At 44.2% G+C, this 15408-nt stretch overlaps 1 protein-coding gene across 2 annotated transcripts in view; it reads left to right on the top strand.

Annotated features, from left to right (window-relative positions):
- Positions 1-15408, top strand: part of Wwox (WW domain containing oxidoreductase) — a 930576-nt gene that overhangs the window by 754398 nt on the left and 160770 nt on the right. Inside the window, exons 9-10 of one of the 2 annotated variants that reach the window (XR_015450913.1) lie at positions 5710-5804; positions 6632-15408. The exon at positions 6632-15408 is cut by the window's right edge and continues 103073 nt beyond it. The exons of the other annotated variant lie outside the window; for it this stretch is intronic. The gene's annotated coding sequence lies outside the window, so the exon portion shown is untranslated. The remainder of the gene's footprint in view (positions 1-5709; positions 5805-6631) is intronic. 2 annotated transcript variants of the gene reach the window in all.

Genomic DNA, 15408 nt, shown 5'->3' with positions numbered 1-15408 from the left:
TTTAAATGCATTAAAGAAACCCCACAGGACCACAAAGGATACCAGTTGTATGGAAATGCTATTACTAAAATAGTAAAACCTATGATCGAGTAATAATCTTCCTTTTTGTGTTTGTTTTTGGTTTTGAGACAGAGTCTTGCTATGTAGTCCAGGGGAGCCTTGAACTTACTATTGTAGCCCAGGCTGGCCTGGAATGTTCAGTCCTCCTGCTCAGCCTCCTGAGAGCTAAGATTACAGGTGTGTGCCACCATGCTTGGCTTGTTCTTCCTTACTGACTCGTGAAATAACCACCCCATCTAGCTGGGGGTGGAGCTCAGTGGTAGAGTATGTGTTCACCATAAGCAAGGCCTTGGGTTCAAACTCCAGCACCAAAAAGATTTTTTCAAAAACACCCACGTCCAGGAGTGGATCTATTACTAATCATCAAACAAGTGGATAAAATGGTATTTTGGTGTATCAGCCACAACTCTCATGTGATGAGAAAATTTTCCATGATTTCTGTTGAGACAAGCCGTCAGATGGTTTTAATGCTACAGCAGTCCATGGCCTAAATGAAGGAAATGCTAAAATTCAGTTAGAGTCTGGTGAAAAATAAACACATCCTATTTTGACCTTCTGATGCACCCTGTCTAGAATCCCACCTCAGACCCTCAAGTTAAGGTCGCTACTCTTGGTTGTGTTTGTTCAATAATAATAAAATGGTGAGAAGAAACAGGTGCCATTTTGGGGGGAAGAGGGAGGTTCATTTGACCTGGGGCCACCTGAGTCGAACCCCAGTACCTACACTCCTACTTCCCCGAGGGTTGGTCACCCTTATGAACCCCATGGCAAGTGCTGGATAAATGATAGCCATTGTTACTGAGCAGCTCCAGTGGGTGACTTCGAGAGAGACAGGTGGTGGCAAAGAGGCTAGAGGTGGCCAGCGTCCCCCACCCGTGCAGAGGGAATGACCAGAGCAGAGGCAGGTGGGCCTGGAACCAGCCAGCAAGCACCAACCTGTCCAGTCTTGCTGGAGAATGAACCCAGGAGGGACAGTCCCAGGGCAGGGGCAGGGCTTCAGGAGCAGATCCACTCCAGGTGGACCCTAGGCCAAGTGCCTGAGCCCTGACAGCAGGGAAAACTCATTCTGATGTCTGTGTGGGGCAGACTTGGGAGGCAAGAGGACCTTCCAGCAATCTGTGGCATGAAAGTCCCGGTCAGTATCAAGCCTATTGGTTTCTCCCATTTCCTGGACGTGCCCCAGTAGTGAGTAAATAAAGCTGTCTCCTTTAAATTTTGTCCCTGTGCCCTCTTCCAGCCTTTGCTCTGAGGAGCTGAGTCCCATTATATTCCAAAGGCATATGTTCCCGATGATTGTTCAGTTTCTTTCCAATAATATCATGGCAGGACAAAGAGGGATGGGGATAGGAACAGACTTCCAGGATGTCAGTCCCAGTTTTAATTACAAGTGTTCGCGGCAGTGGCATTCATGTAATTGGGGGGCTGATTTATGCCAAATAATAAGCACTGATGTAAGGGCTGGAACCCAAAAGGGAGGCAGCCAAGGCAGAGGCGGTGGCCCCCCACCAGCCCGGAACTGGGGCAGCGCATGTCAGCGGCTTTTCTCAAATGCATCCAGGGATGGTGCGAAAGGCCACCTTAGGCTCAGCTTCTGCAGACAGAGTCCTGCTTTGTGCATGCCAGCCCAGTGACCTTTCTGCAAGTGATTTCCCATCTCTGAGCATCATTTTCCTCATCTGACAAATGCATCTGATAACAGAGCCTAGGGTGGTAGACTGTTGGAGAATTAAATACGGTGGCATAAAAATAGCATGTTTAGCACAGAACTGAGCATGCAGCAAGTGGGCAGTGCTGTTGGTTTATTGAAAAATCATCCTAACACCTACAATAACCACAATAACGGCTGCAGCAACAATCACGTTCAAGTCTGTACTCAGTTTACAGAGTGGGAATGTGACCCGGGGGCTTTGTCATTAGATATATGCGTGTGCTTGACCTAATGGGGAGCTTGAAAGCAATTGAAGGGAATACAGTCCATCTTCCTGAAGTCTCCCAAGCAGGGTAATACAAGAATTACTGTTCTCTCTTTGCATTTATGCATTGCATTCCTCTGTTGAATTTCAAATGCTTTATAGACCTCCATCAGCTTCTAGCATCCTCGTGGTATAAACTCCGGAAGAAATGAGGGATGTACCTGACTTCTTGGAGTCATTTGTTCAGTGGTGCCCTGGAGTTATGAGAACAGAGGAAGGGCAGGTGAAGATGAGGAGTCTCATCCCAGTGCTTGTGGCATCCAGGAGATCTGCACCATTCCGGGCATGGCCTCCCGGGAGGTCTGAGAGGCACTGGTCATCTGGCACAGGCAGAAAGGCAGGCATGGAAGAGGACCAAGGTTCTGGTTGATACCCAGGGCAGATAAGCCTCGGAAACATTATGCTAAGTGAGAGAAGCCAGGGGCAGACCTATTGTGTGACTCCATGTCTATGAGATGTACGGAGGAGCAAAGCCATCATGACAGAGAGCAGATGTGTGGTTTTCAGGGGCTGGGGCAAGGAGGGAATGGAGAGTGTACTGACGGCAGTGGAAGTGATGAACATGTTCCAGAATGAGGGAAGGGTGATAATTGTATAACTTTATGAGTTTACCAAAAACTGCTGAATTGTACACATTGAGAGGGTGGATTTTAAATATGAATTATACATTGACTTATTTTAAAAGGCATTCGAGGGTAAGGTTTTGTGTACTTACCCTCATACCCATACTCGTAGGAATAACCCAAACTGGAGACTCTGGAAGGACTCATGGAGACCCAGAGGTTGGTGGTCCCGGGGAGGAATTGAGAATGTGTGTATGTGTGTGTATGCCTGTCCTGTTGATGGCTGAGTGGTTGCTGGTGGAGTGTTCCCCTTCCCCGTGGGAAGACCCTCAGAGCAACCAGACACCTACAGCCCGTGTCTCCTGGAGTAGAAAGCTGACCTCATGGTCCTAATCAATGCAGTTCCTTTATCTTCAAGGGTCATGGACCCCAATTTGTCTCCGGTCCTGTGTCTTCAGAAGGAGACCCCATTGGAAATAAATCATCTTTAAAGATGATGGGAGTCATGTAGTGTTGGAGCACAGGAGTCAGGTATTGGGGTGTGGGGAGGCCGGAACAGCAGGAACAAAGAGAAAGAACTGAGTTGATGCACAAGGAATTAACATGATAGATGGCAAACAGATCAGTAGAGCCAGGGAGATGGAGGAGCACCTCATGCCCCTGTGAGAGCCAGGGACCCTGTCTACCCCAGCCAGGGCAGCAAGGAACAGGTAAAGTGAGAATGAGATTCCCCTGGGTCAGACTCCTTTCAAAACGATAATGTCACTGCCTCTAGAGGCAGAGAAATTTAAGAAGTGCTTGAATTCTGCAGGAAGGAGTTGTCCATGAATGTCTGAATCCAGACAGTAGCCTCTGGTATGGCAATGAATAGTAGCTCCACAAAAATATGTTCACTCAGAATCTAGGAATGTGGCAACAAAGGGTCTCTAGAGACATAATTCAGTGAAGGATCCCCAAAGAGGTCATCCTGGAGTTCCCCAGGTGGATCCTAAATCCAATGCTGCATGTCTTTATCAGATATGAAAGCAGAAAAGATGCAGAGGAGACTCCAAGGTGAAGATGGAGGCGGAGACTGGAGCAATGCATCCATGAGCCAAGAAGCGCCAGGCTGGCCAGCAGCCATCAGGTGGAGACAGAGAAGGGCAGTGGGCCTTCCCTGACCCTCTAGAAAGGGCCACCCTTGGAACACCCTCCCTGGACTCCTGGCCTCAGCGATGCTCCATGCCACCACAGGCCTGGAAACTAACACTCGTCTCATGAATTCCTCTGTCGCCTGTCCAAGAACCTCTGGCCCTGTGGCCAGTGGGCACATGTGGCCCTGGACAGCTGGTAGTGCAACCTCACGGGATCATGCACTTGAAGTGTTCTGTCATGGTATTTTTTGTGACTGGATTGGGCAGTGCTCCAGCAGGGACTGTGTAGGTGACAACGGACTCCTGCGTGGGAGGGTCAGATGTTACACGCGCTTGTGGGACTTGGTGACATCAGCACAGCAAATAAGCGTGTCCAGCCTCCCTCCACACGTCTGTCCCTGTAAAGACAGAGATTTATTGTTATTTAGCAAACATGTAAGTTTTATTTCATTATTCAATGTGGACTTGTGTTATTTCATGAGATATTTTAATAAGTTCACTACTTACAAAGGAAGCTGTGTTACATCCATATTTGTGGATGTACAAAAGAGGAACAATTTATCTTCATTCAGTGTAGCCCAGGCAAGCCACTTTATGTGACACTCTGACCCTTTCCAAAGCACCAGAATCTTTATGCATCCACCCTGTTCTTTAAACTTTCTCACTTCTTTCAGATTAACAGCCCAAAACCTCAATTCCCATGAGGTCCTTATCAGTCCTCTCTACACTTCCTGTCTGTGTGCTGCAGTGACCCTTCCCCTTGCCAAGTCTTACCTGCCATAGGGCCTTTGCACATTCCCTTCATGGAATGCTTCCCCCCTCACCTTCACTGTTTATGCTTCAGACCTGAGCTCAAAGATCATGGCTTCACAGACACTTTTCAACACTCCTGGCCAGAGTAGCTTTCTTCGCTACATTTCCTTCCCATCCTTTACCCTAGACTGCATCTGTTCTCATGGTCCTTGTCCATCTTCTGCTCCAGCCATCTCCATCTACCAAGGATTGCACCTGCTTCTCTGTACTGTCCTACCTGGAGGGGACAGCCTGTGTTTGGCACAGGGCAGTTTTGATGAGCACTGAGTGAATGAAGAAGGACTCTCAGGGTAGAGATGTTTGGCTGGTGCTGCCCGGAAAGTACTGTGGCTTCTATGCAAATGAAGCTGTCCTTAGGATTTAGTTGCTGGGGCTTTGCATTAAGTGAATGGCAAGGCTTCCCGCTGCGCACATTGTCCTTTGCTAGTAGGAACAGCCTCCCACTGAGTAACAGCCGGACCTCTGCCTGTCAGTATTTTGGAATGTGCCACAATGGGGAACCTTCCATTCTCATATCAGCTTCTATTGCTGACCTGTGGCCTAAATTAGTGGAATCTAAAAATCTTTCTTGTGAACCCTATGGGTTCTGGTTATTGTTGCCAGCCAAGCTTTCACAAAGAATACCATTGTGAGCTGGGTGCTGTAATCCCAGCACTCTGGAAGACTGAGCCGCTGGATCACAAGTTTGAGCCCAGCCTGGGGAACTTCATGACTTAGCGAGACCTGTCTCAAAATTAAAATACAAATGGTCTGGGAACGTAGCTCAATGTGAAGGCCCTGAGTTCAATCCCCAGTACCTCAAAACAAAAAATACTACCTTGAAGAGATCTATGTCCTGCTGCTTCACCCTGGCTAAGTGATGACTCAGGGGCTTCGAGGGGGAAGGAGCAGTGTTTCTCGGAATGGTTTTTGCAGTTGCCTCTCGTCTTCTAAAGACCCTCAAACAGAGGGAAGAAGCATCGAGCATCTTTGGGTTGAGACAAGATCACATCTCACTCACAGTTTGAACCAAGATTTTCTTTATTTTCCTTTGTGTCTCTACTACTTGACACAGGGTGTAGCAAGGGGAAAGTTCCCACTGGGTGTTGTCGGGTGACAGTATGACTGTCTTGTTGCACATGTCCCAACTGCGGCTCTCACCAGTCTAGCCAATGTCCTTGTTCACAGGAACACAGGGCAGAGCGTGGACGTCTCCCCACTGTCTGGTGAATGTGTTATCCTGAAGAGCAGATGAAGAAGTATACTTTGCGAGTTGGAGATCTGTATCCTTTTTTATCTTTCTTGTTCCCTTTGCTGTCTCCCTTTTGAGCTCACAAAAACTTCTATGGTTTTCTTTCTTTTTTTTTTTATTGTTAAATTCTTTTATAGGTACATTGTAGGTATACAACACAATTACATTTTTCATTGGGAATTGGACCTTTATATAATGCATCTTGGTTCTTATTTTTTCCCCATTCCTAGCCCTCCGTTTACCCCCTCCACCCTTCCCTATTTACAAAGACTTTATTTCCATTTTTTCCATTTCTCAGCATTTTTCCTTTCCCTTCTTTCCTTTCCCCTGCACCTCCCACTACCCCTACCCCTTTGGACCTTTTCTTCCTAATTTGCATTATCAATTATTCATTCTAATCATTGGTACATTTTAGATATACAGTATAATGACATTCATCATTGGAAATTTGCACCTTTACATAATCTCTCTTGGTTCTTATTTTTCACCATTGCCCAGCCCTCCCTGCAACCCCTCCAGTCCTCCCTATTTACAAAGATTTTGTTCCTATTTTTCCACTTTCTCATATTAATTCCATTCCCTTCTATCCTTTCCCCTACCCCTCCCACTTTCTTCCCCTTTGCCCCTTTTCTTCCTATTTCACATTACCTGTTATACATTTAGTCCTTATTTACACTTTCAGTTTCTCACACCAGAGAGACTGTTCAGTATTTATACATGTGTGTCCTATTTATTTCACTTAAGAGTATCGCCTCAATGTGCATCCACTTAGCTATAAATGTCTCTAATTTCTCATTTTTTGTGGCTGAGTAGTACTCCATTTTATAAAAAAACACATTTTCTTTATCTAGTCTCCAGCTGATGGGCATTTGGGCTGTTTCCAAGTTTTAGCTATCACAAACTGTGCTGCTATGAACATGGGTGCACATATATCACTTTGGTATGATTCTTTTAATTCTTTGGGGAAGAGCTCTAGCGGTGGAATAGTGGGGTCAACTGGGACTTCCAGTCCTAGTTCTTTGAGGTATCTCCATACTGATTTCCACATTGGTTGCACCAGTCTACACTCCCTCCAGCAGTGGAGCAGTGTTCCTCTTTCCCCACAGCCCCGCCAGCATTTGTTATTGGTTGATTTCATGATAGCAGCCATTCTTTCTGGAGTGAAGTGGAATCTCAGTGTTGTGTTCATTTGCATCTCTCGAATGACCAGTGATGTTGAACATTTTTTCATATGTTTATTTGCCATGTCTACTTCTTTGTCTGAGAAATGTCTGTTCATTTCAGATGCCCATTTTTGGATTGGGTCTTTAAATTTGGGAGGTCTGATCTTTTTAAATTCTTTATAGATTGAAGATAGTAGACCTTTGTCTGAGGAAAAGCAGGTGAAGATTTTTTTCCCACATTGTGGGTTGTCTCTTCACACTGCTGGTGGTTTCTCTTGCTATGCAGAAGCTTTTTAATAAGAAGAGATCCCACTTGTTGATTGTTTGTGCTAGTTCATGGGCAACTGAGGTTTTGTTCATAAAATCTTTTCCTACACTGATGTCTTCAAGAGTTCTACCTAACCTCTGTTTCAGCCAGTTCAGCATTTCTATTTTAATATTTAGTTCTTTAATCTATTTCGATTTTACTTTACTGCATGGTGAGAGATATAGGTCTAGTTTTAATCTTTGGCAAGTTGAGACCCAACTTTTCCAGCACCATTTATTAAAGAGGCTATCTCTCCTCCAGTGAGGGTGTTTGGCTCCTTTATCAAAGATGAGATGGCTGAGTGTGTCTGGCGTTGTTTCTGCACCTTCTAATCTGTTCCACTGGTCCTCAGGTCTGTTTCTTTGCCAGTACCATGCTGTTTTTATCACAGTAGCTTTGCAGTACAGTTGCAGGTTGGGGATTGTGATACCCCCTGCCATGTCTCTGTTGCCTAGAATTGCTTTTGCTATTCTGGGTCTCTTCTTGTTCCAAATGAATTTTTGTATTGTCTTCTCAAGGTCCATGAAGTATGCTGCTGGGATCTCAATTGGAATTGCATTGAATCTATATAGCAGTTTTGGAAGTATGGCCATTTTCATTATATTAATCCTTCCTACCCAGGAGCAGGAGATGTCTGTCCATTTTCTGATATAATCTTCAATTTCTGTTTTCAGAGTGCTATAGTTTTCAGAGAAGAGGTCTTTGATTTCTTTCTTTAGGTTGATTCCTAGGTATTTCAGTTTTTTGGATGCCATTGTGAAAGGAATTATTTTCCCTATTTCTCTCTCAGTGAGTCTGTCATTGGTGTAGAGGAAAGCTATTGATTTTTGTGTGTTGACCTTGTAACCAGCTACTTGACTGAATTTGGTTATTAAGTCTAGAAGACTTTTGGTGGAGTTCTTGGGGTCTTCTATATAGAGTATCATGTCATCTGCAAATAATGACAATTTGACTTCTTCATTACCTATCTTTATTCCTTTTATTTCTTTCTCTTGTCTAATTGCCGTGGCTAATGTTTCCAGGACTATATTGAACAAGAGTGGTGATAGTGGACATCCTTGTCTTGTTCCTGATTTTAGTGTGAAGGATTTCAGTTTGTGACCATTTAGTATGATATTGGCTGTTGGTTTTTCATAGATGGCTTTTATCAGTTTGAGGTAGAGACCGTCTATTCCCATTTTTTTTAGGGTTTTTATCATAAATGAATGTTGGATTTGGTCAGTGTTTTTTCTGCGTCTATGGAGATGATCATACGGTTTTTGTCTTTGGCTCTATTGATATAGTGTATTACATTGATTGATTTGTGTATGTTGAACCATCCCTGCATCCCTGGGATGAATCCCACTTGATCAGGGTGTATGATCTTCTTGATGATCTTCTGCATTCTATTTGCCATTATCTTATTAAGGATTTTTGCATCTATGTTCATTAGTGAGATTGGCCTATAATTCTCCTTTTCGGTTGGGTCTTTCTCTGCTTTGGGGATCAAGGTAATGCTTGCTTCCGGGAATGAATTTGGGAATATTGCTTCCCTTTCAATTTCATTGAAGAGTTTGAACAGTAGTGGCAGCAGTTCCTCTCTGAATGTCTTGTAGAATTCAGCAGAGAAGCCATCATGGCCCAGGCTTTTCTTAGTTGATAAGTTTTTAATCACGTTTTCAATTTCATCGGTTGATATTTGGTTGTTTAGAATTTTTAGGTCTTCTCTGTTCAACTTTGGTAATTCATATGTATCTAGGAATCTGTCCATTTCTTCTGTGTTTTCCATCTTATTGGCATATAGGTTCTGGAAGTAGGTATTGATGATCCTCTGGATTTCTGCTGGGTCTGTTATAATTTCACGCTTCTCATTCCTAATTGCATGGATTTGGGCCTTTTCTTTCCTTTTTCTGATAAGGGTGCCTAAAAGCTTGTCAATTTTGTTGATTCTTTCAAAGAACCAACTCTTGGCTTCATTGATTTTTTGTATCATTCTCTTAGTCTCCATTGCATTGATTTCTCCTCTGATCTTTATAATTTCCTCCCTTGTATGAGCTCTGGGGTTGTCCTGCTCTTCTTTTTCTAGAAGCTTGAGGTTCAGCATCAGGTTGTTTAATTGGGCTCATTCTGTTTTCCTAATATGAGTATTCACTGCTATGAATTTCCCTCATAAGACTGCTTTCATTGTGTCTCATAGATTCCAATATGTTGTATTGTCATTGTCATTTAATTGAAGGAACTGTCTGATTTCCTCTTTAATTTCCTGTGTGACCCATTAGTTATTCAGAAGTGTGTTGTTCAATTTCCATGTGTTTATGAAATTTTTTGAGTTTCTTTTACTATGGATGTCCAATTTCATCACACTATGGTCTGATAATATACAGGGGATAACTTCAGTTCTTTTGCACTTACTTAAATATGTTCTATGTGTGAGTATATGGCCTATTTTTGAGAATGACCCATGTGCACCTGAGAAGAATGTGTATTCTGATTTTGTGGGGTGGAAGACTCTGTAAACATCTGTTAAGTTCATTTGTTCAAGAGTTCAATTGAGTTCTAGTATTTCATTACTTATTTTTAATCTAGTTGATCTATCTATTTGTGACAGTGGGGTGTTGAGGTCCCCCACTACAATTGTATTAGTGCATATATGACTTTTCATGTCCATTAGTATTTGTTTTATATAGTTGGGCGCACTAGTGTTTGGTGCATAGATATTTATGATTGTCATCTCTTCCTGTTGTATTGTTACCTTTACAAGGATGTAGTGTCCTTCTTCATCTCTCTTAATCAGTGTTGGTTTGAAATCTACTTGACCTGCCAAGAGGATAGCTACTCCTGCTTTTTTTCAGGTTCCTGTCCCATGGAGTATTGTTTTCCACCCTTTAACTTTCAGCTATGAGTTTCATTTTCAATTAAGTGTGTTTCTTGTATGCTACATATTGTTGGATTTTGCTTCTTGACCCATTCTGCCAGTCTATTTCTTTTGATGGGTGAATTGAGACCATTAACGTTGATGGTTATAACTGAAACGTATTGACTTGTCATTGCCATGACTTTTTCTTTTTGTTGGGTTCTCTCCCTTTACATTTAATTTCTTGTCATGCCAGATGGGTTCATTCTGCTTTGTTTCCTGGGGTTGTGATCCTCAACGTCTGTTCCTAGGATATTGTGTAAAATGTTTTGGAGCGCTGGTTTGGTATTCACGAAGTTCCTAAGGTGCTCTTTGTCATGAAAGTATCTTATTTCTCCATCCATTTTGAAAGATAGTTTTGCAGGGTGCATCAATCTGGGTTGGAGGCTGTTTTCTTTTAGGGCTTGGAATATGTCACTCCAAGATCTTCTTGCCTTGATGGTTTGTGGTGAGAAGTCTGCTCTGATTCCGATGGGCTTTCCTTTGTATGTGATTTGTTTCTTTTCTCTGACTGCTTGTTGAACTTTGTTCTTCTGTTGAGTTTCTGGAATCTTAACAATTATATGCCTGTGTGTAGATTTTTTTTGATCAAGGCTATTTGGAATCCTAGATGCCTCACTTATCTGTATTTCAAGTTCTTTTCCCCTGCTTGGGAAGTTTTCTGCCATTACTTTTTTTTTTTTTTTTTGGTACTCGGGATCAAACTCAGGTCCTTGCGCTTGCAAGGCAGGCGGTGGAACCACTGAGCTAAGTCCCCAGCCTTTCTTCCATTACTTCTGTAAAGAGTTTTTTTTATGTCATCTGCACTCTCTCCTGGTTCTTCATTGACTCCAGTCAGTCTTATGTTATTCTTCTTTGCATCGTCTAGCAGCTGCTGGATTGATTTCTCATGTTCCCTTATAATTTTGAAGCAATTTTTCTTTTCCTGGTCATTAATTGCAATCTTATCTTCTATATCTGAAATTCTGACCTCACATTGGCTCATTCTGCTGTGTAGACTTTCAATGGAGTTTTTCATCTCCTGGAAATCTGTTTGCATCTGTTTTATTGATTCCATTTGTTTCCTATGTTGGGATTCCATCATGTTCCTCAGCTCCTTTCTAGATTTATTAATCATGTCTTGCACTAGGAGCACAATTTCTCCTGTTATCTGAGAAATTATTTCTGATTTCATTTTTTCCAGATCCCCTTTTGTTGCCAGTTCAGTGGGTCCAGGTGGTTGAGTATCAGAGTGTTCCATCTCATTTCCCTTTGGGGTTGCTGTAGGTGATCTGGGCATCTGTTTTTGAGATTTATTTACATGTTTTCCCATTTCGACGGGGGTGGGGGTGCTGTTGGCCCCAGCGCGGCTCACCTCCTCTGAGCTGGGAGAGGTGGGACAGGGGCCGGGAGTGGCAGTAGAGATGGTGGCCCAAAAGCCCTTTCCTCTGGGCTAGGAGCAGTGGGAGGGATGGTGGCCAGGAAGCCCTTTCCTCTGGACCAGGAGCAGTGGGACGGTGGCTCAGAAGCCCCTACCTCTGGGCCGGGAGTGGCGGAATGGATGGCAGCTCAGAAGCCCCTTCCTAGGGGCTGGGAGCAGCAGGATGGACGGCGGCCCCAAAACCCTTTCCTCTGGGCCGGGAGCGGCGGGAGGGATGGTGGCCAGGATACCCCTTCCTCTGGACCAGGAGCAGTGGGACGCCAGCTCAGAAGCCCCTACCTCTGGGCCGGGAGAGGCGGCTCTGGTTTTCTTTTTACCACATTAACAGAATATAGTTAAATCAATGGGCCTCATTATATATTTCTTTGGGCATTACACATATGCTTCCATGGAATGAAAATTGAATAAACTCATTCTCTAAACTTTTGCCCCTGAGAATAGATTTAGAAACTATTTTCTTTGCATTATCTGGATAATTACATTTGGTTCACTAGCATAGATGCAGGCAAGTGGTTTTCCAATCTTAAAACTTACCTGTATCACAGAAATATTCTGAGAACCAGTAAGAGATAGCTCTACAGATTTCTAAAGCACAAAGAGAAATGTCCAATGTAAATTTATAGCCTCTAACAGTGAAGTTAAGCCAGAAGAACATAGCTAGTATTTATGCTGATTTATTTGCATCTTGGGATGTGAAACAGGCTCACCATGTCCTCAAAAAGTAAGTACAATAAAAACTACATTTAAGGGTATCCTGCCAAAGGATTGATCATCTGGAAAGCATAATTTTAATGGTACATTTGGGCAAGCAGGCCAGCCATGGCTTCTCAGGAGGGCAACAAGATAAACAGAATTGGATGCAAAGGGGAGGCCTCAGGCCAAGACTGTGGGTGCAGATGCATGGGAGCCCTCTGTCCCACCCAGCACAGCTGGCTCCACTCAGTTTCGCATCTTTGATTTTGCCTGCGAGAACCAGCCATTTCTTATATCCTCAGCTGCAGGCATGGAAAAAATGCACATTCATCCCTGAGCAAAAGACTTAGAGTCGAGAGGCCTGTGCGTGGTCAGGCCACGTTGACCAGCAGAACTGTCGCCCAGATTATCTTGTCCCGAGGAGTTGTAAGCTTACTTAGCTCTAATGTAACTGAAGTTGAACTGTTTTAGATGCTTGGGAAAGTGCAGGACTTAGCTAATGGAACAGGATCCACCTTTCCATGGGATAAAACAAAGCCTACGAAGGGTGTTTGCCTTTGGTATGCTTCTAAGCCCACCAAAGGTAAAGCAATATAGTCTTCAAAAAATTGTTACTTCTGACTTTAACAAGAAATTGCTTGTCCTTTAAATTTGAGGCATTGATGCACTTAATTATGCTTTTCAACAAGATTTTGCATATTTAATATTTCCTTTTAGAGCTTCCAGGAATCTCAATTATTAATTCTGCTGTGGATTTATAGGTCTTCTGACTCTCCCTCTGCTATAAAGTTTGTAGATTCCTCAAACACTGTTTGCTGTCTTCTAATTTCAACAGCACTTTAAATCAAACAGAAAATCCAAGAGGAAATATAAATGCACATACTCATATTAATGGTGTAAAAGAGCCCCGCCCGTGTGCTTTATAATTTCTCCATGCTCCTGATGTGAGGTAACCAACTGCCATGAACCAGGATAAGAATCACCGCACCCCATAATCCAACCAGAAAATTGTTCCTGACATTGTATGACCCTAAAAATAGCATCTGCCCAAAAGACGCTATTTATAAAAGTAAACTGTTACAAATGGAGCTCAGCGTTAACCAGAACTTTATGAATAAGTAATGGAGTCTAATTTTCCGTTATTATAGCCATTGTTTAAAAATGCATGTCTGCCAGGACATTGTAATGATTCTGTATTACTCAGGAAAACTTCTATGATTCTGCTCTTTTTGTTTTTAATAATTACTTTATTACTTCTGCGTTGGGTTTTCTCTCCTCTGGTATCTGTAGATCTTCTGAAAAGCAATCTGACAAATGTCGGCACTGGATTTTTCTACACTGCCCTCAAACCTCCCCAACACCTGGGATCTTTCCTGTGTCTCTTTTTCCCAAAGTGTCCATTGGCCCCTTCCTGTGATGTTCATGGCAATCCTATTAGCTGTGATGGCTTAAGGTTCCTGAACAAACCCGACCACAAAGGAACCAGTGCATGGCACGAACCTGGGCAGCCAGCTATGGGCAGCACGCTACACCAGTGCGGAAGAGGCCCTCTTCACCCCTTTGCTGGAGGGTTGGCTCCTCCAAGTGACCCTTTCCATGATAGGAAGGATCCTGCACTCAGTGCTCTGAGTCTGAAGTTAACCAATCCTTACACCAGCCATTTTCACCATCTGGATGTTTGGTGGTCGTTTTTAGACAGACAACGGCCAACTCTATCCAAATGCCGACTCTGAGAGTCCGAAGATTCCAGCAGGAAACTCTGTGAACCCTAAAGTTGCTTGGAAACACAGAGGAGGGCTGCAGGGTTGCAGGAGCCTCACCCTCTCCTCCAGGACACGGGGGCTTGGACAAGCTCATCGCAGCTGAGTCTGCCATCTCCACGGGGCCCGCAGTGGGGCGCTGAGGGATAGGTGGCGGTGGCTCCATGAGAACACTGTTTGGCGCTGGCCAGTACCCATGTGACTATCCCATCCCCACACTGCCCTCCTCTGACCATCCACACGGCTACTGCCCAAGCCTCTTCCCTCCCTCATTTCTAGTCATCTGATTGGTCCACGAAGTTGAGGGCCCTGGGCATCACCAAGAGGACTGAGTGGGGGGCTGTTACGTGCTGCGGGTCCAGGTTAACATGATTCTAAAGAGTTTGAAAGACGTCAACCTTGACAACCAAAGGAAAGGGAAAAAGCCACAGCCGCCCCGTGGATGTGAGTCCGAAACACTTTATCCAAGCCTCGGCAGCATTTGCTCCTACTTTCTTCCCCTCCTCTCCCTTCCTTTCCCCTTCCTTCCTGCCTGCCTTCCTTTTTTCCTTTCTGTCTCTCTCCCTCCCTTCCTTCTTTCTTCCCTTTTCTTCTCCCTCCCTGCCTCCCTACTTTTCTTCCTCTCTCCCTCCCTTCTTTCCTCCTTCCTTTCTTTTAAAGCTTGTGATAAAATATACATAGCATAATTTTTAATCCTCTACAGGATCTGAGTGTCGATGTATTTCCTTCTAGTTTTACAGAACAGTTTTGGGTAGTGGTTTTAGGTTCACAGTAAAAGCAAGTGGAAGGTGCAGAGATTTCCCACATTTCCACTTCCTCCATCCTAGCCTCCCCCAGCCACGGAGACACTGTGACCACTGTTAAGCAGGTAGCACAGCGTCATCAAGCACATTCACAGTTGTACTCCTATCGCCACCATCCCTATCCACTGGGATTTTTCTCTTGCAAAACTGAAATTCCATTCCGAGAGGCGCTAACTCCTCATTCCCTACCTCCCAGCCCTGGGCCACCACCATTCCACCACCTGCCTCCAAGCTGGGGCACCCTGGGGAGCTCCCCTAAGTGGAGTCAGTCAGCATGTGTCCATGTGTGCCTAGATTCTTCCACTCTACACCGGGCCTTCGAGTTTTACCCACCTTGTGGACTTTCATCATCTTACCCCGAAGCCTCCAGATTAAGGCTGTCTGTTCACCATTAGACAGGTGTGGTCGGGGCCGGCCTCAGATCACAGGGGGGTGGAACCAGGTGGCTCTGACCAGCCTGGTCAAGGGGCAAACACGGTGGCAAGAACCGCCTGTGACTCACAGATGCTCTGCGTGGGCGGTGGTAAAGAGGCAGGGACTGAACTGAGTGCCTTGTACTATGCACTCTTGACATTTTTTATATTAATCTTTTTTTC

Source organism: Heterocephalus glaber, unplaced genomic scaffold, assembly GCF_053883595.1.
Source record: "Heterocephalus glaber isolate CG9 unplaced genomic scaffold, H.glaber_assembly_v1.0 deba00000071, whole genome shotgun sequence".
In the NCBI taxonomy this organism is placed as follows: domain Eukaryota; kingdom Metazoa; phylum Chordata; class Mammalia; order Rodentia; family Bathyergidae; genus Heterocephalus; species Heterocephalus glaber.
Note: the sequence above shows the minus strand (reverse complement) of the source record. Positions and strands in the feature narration are given on the sequence as shown.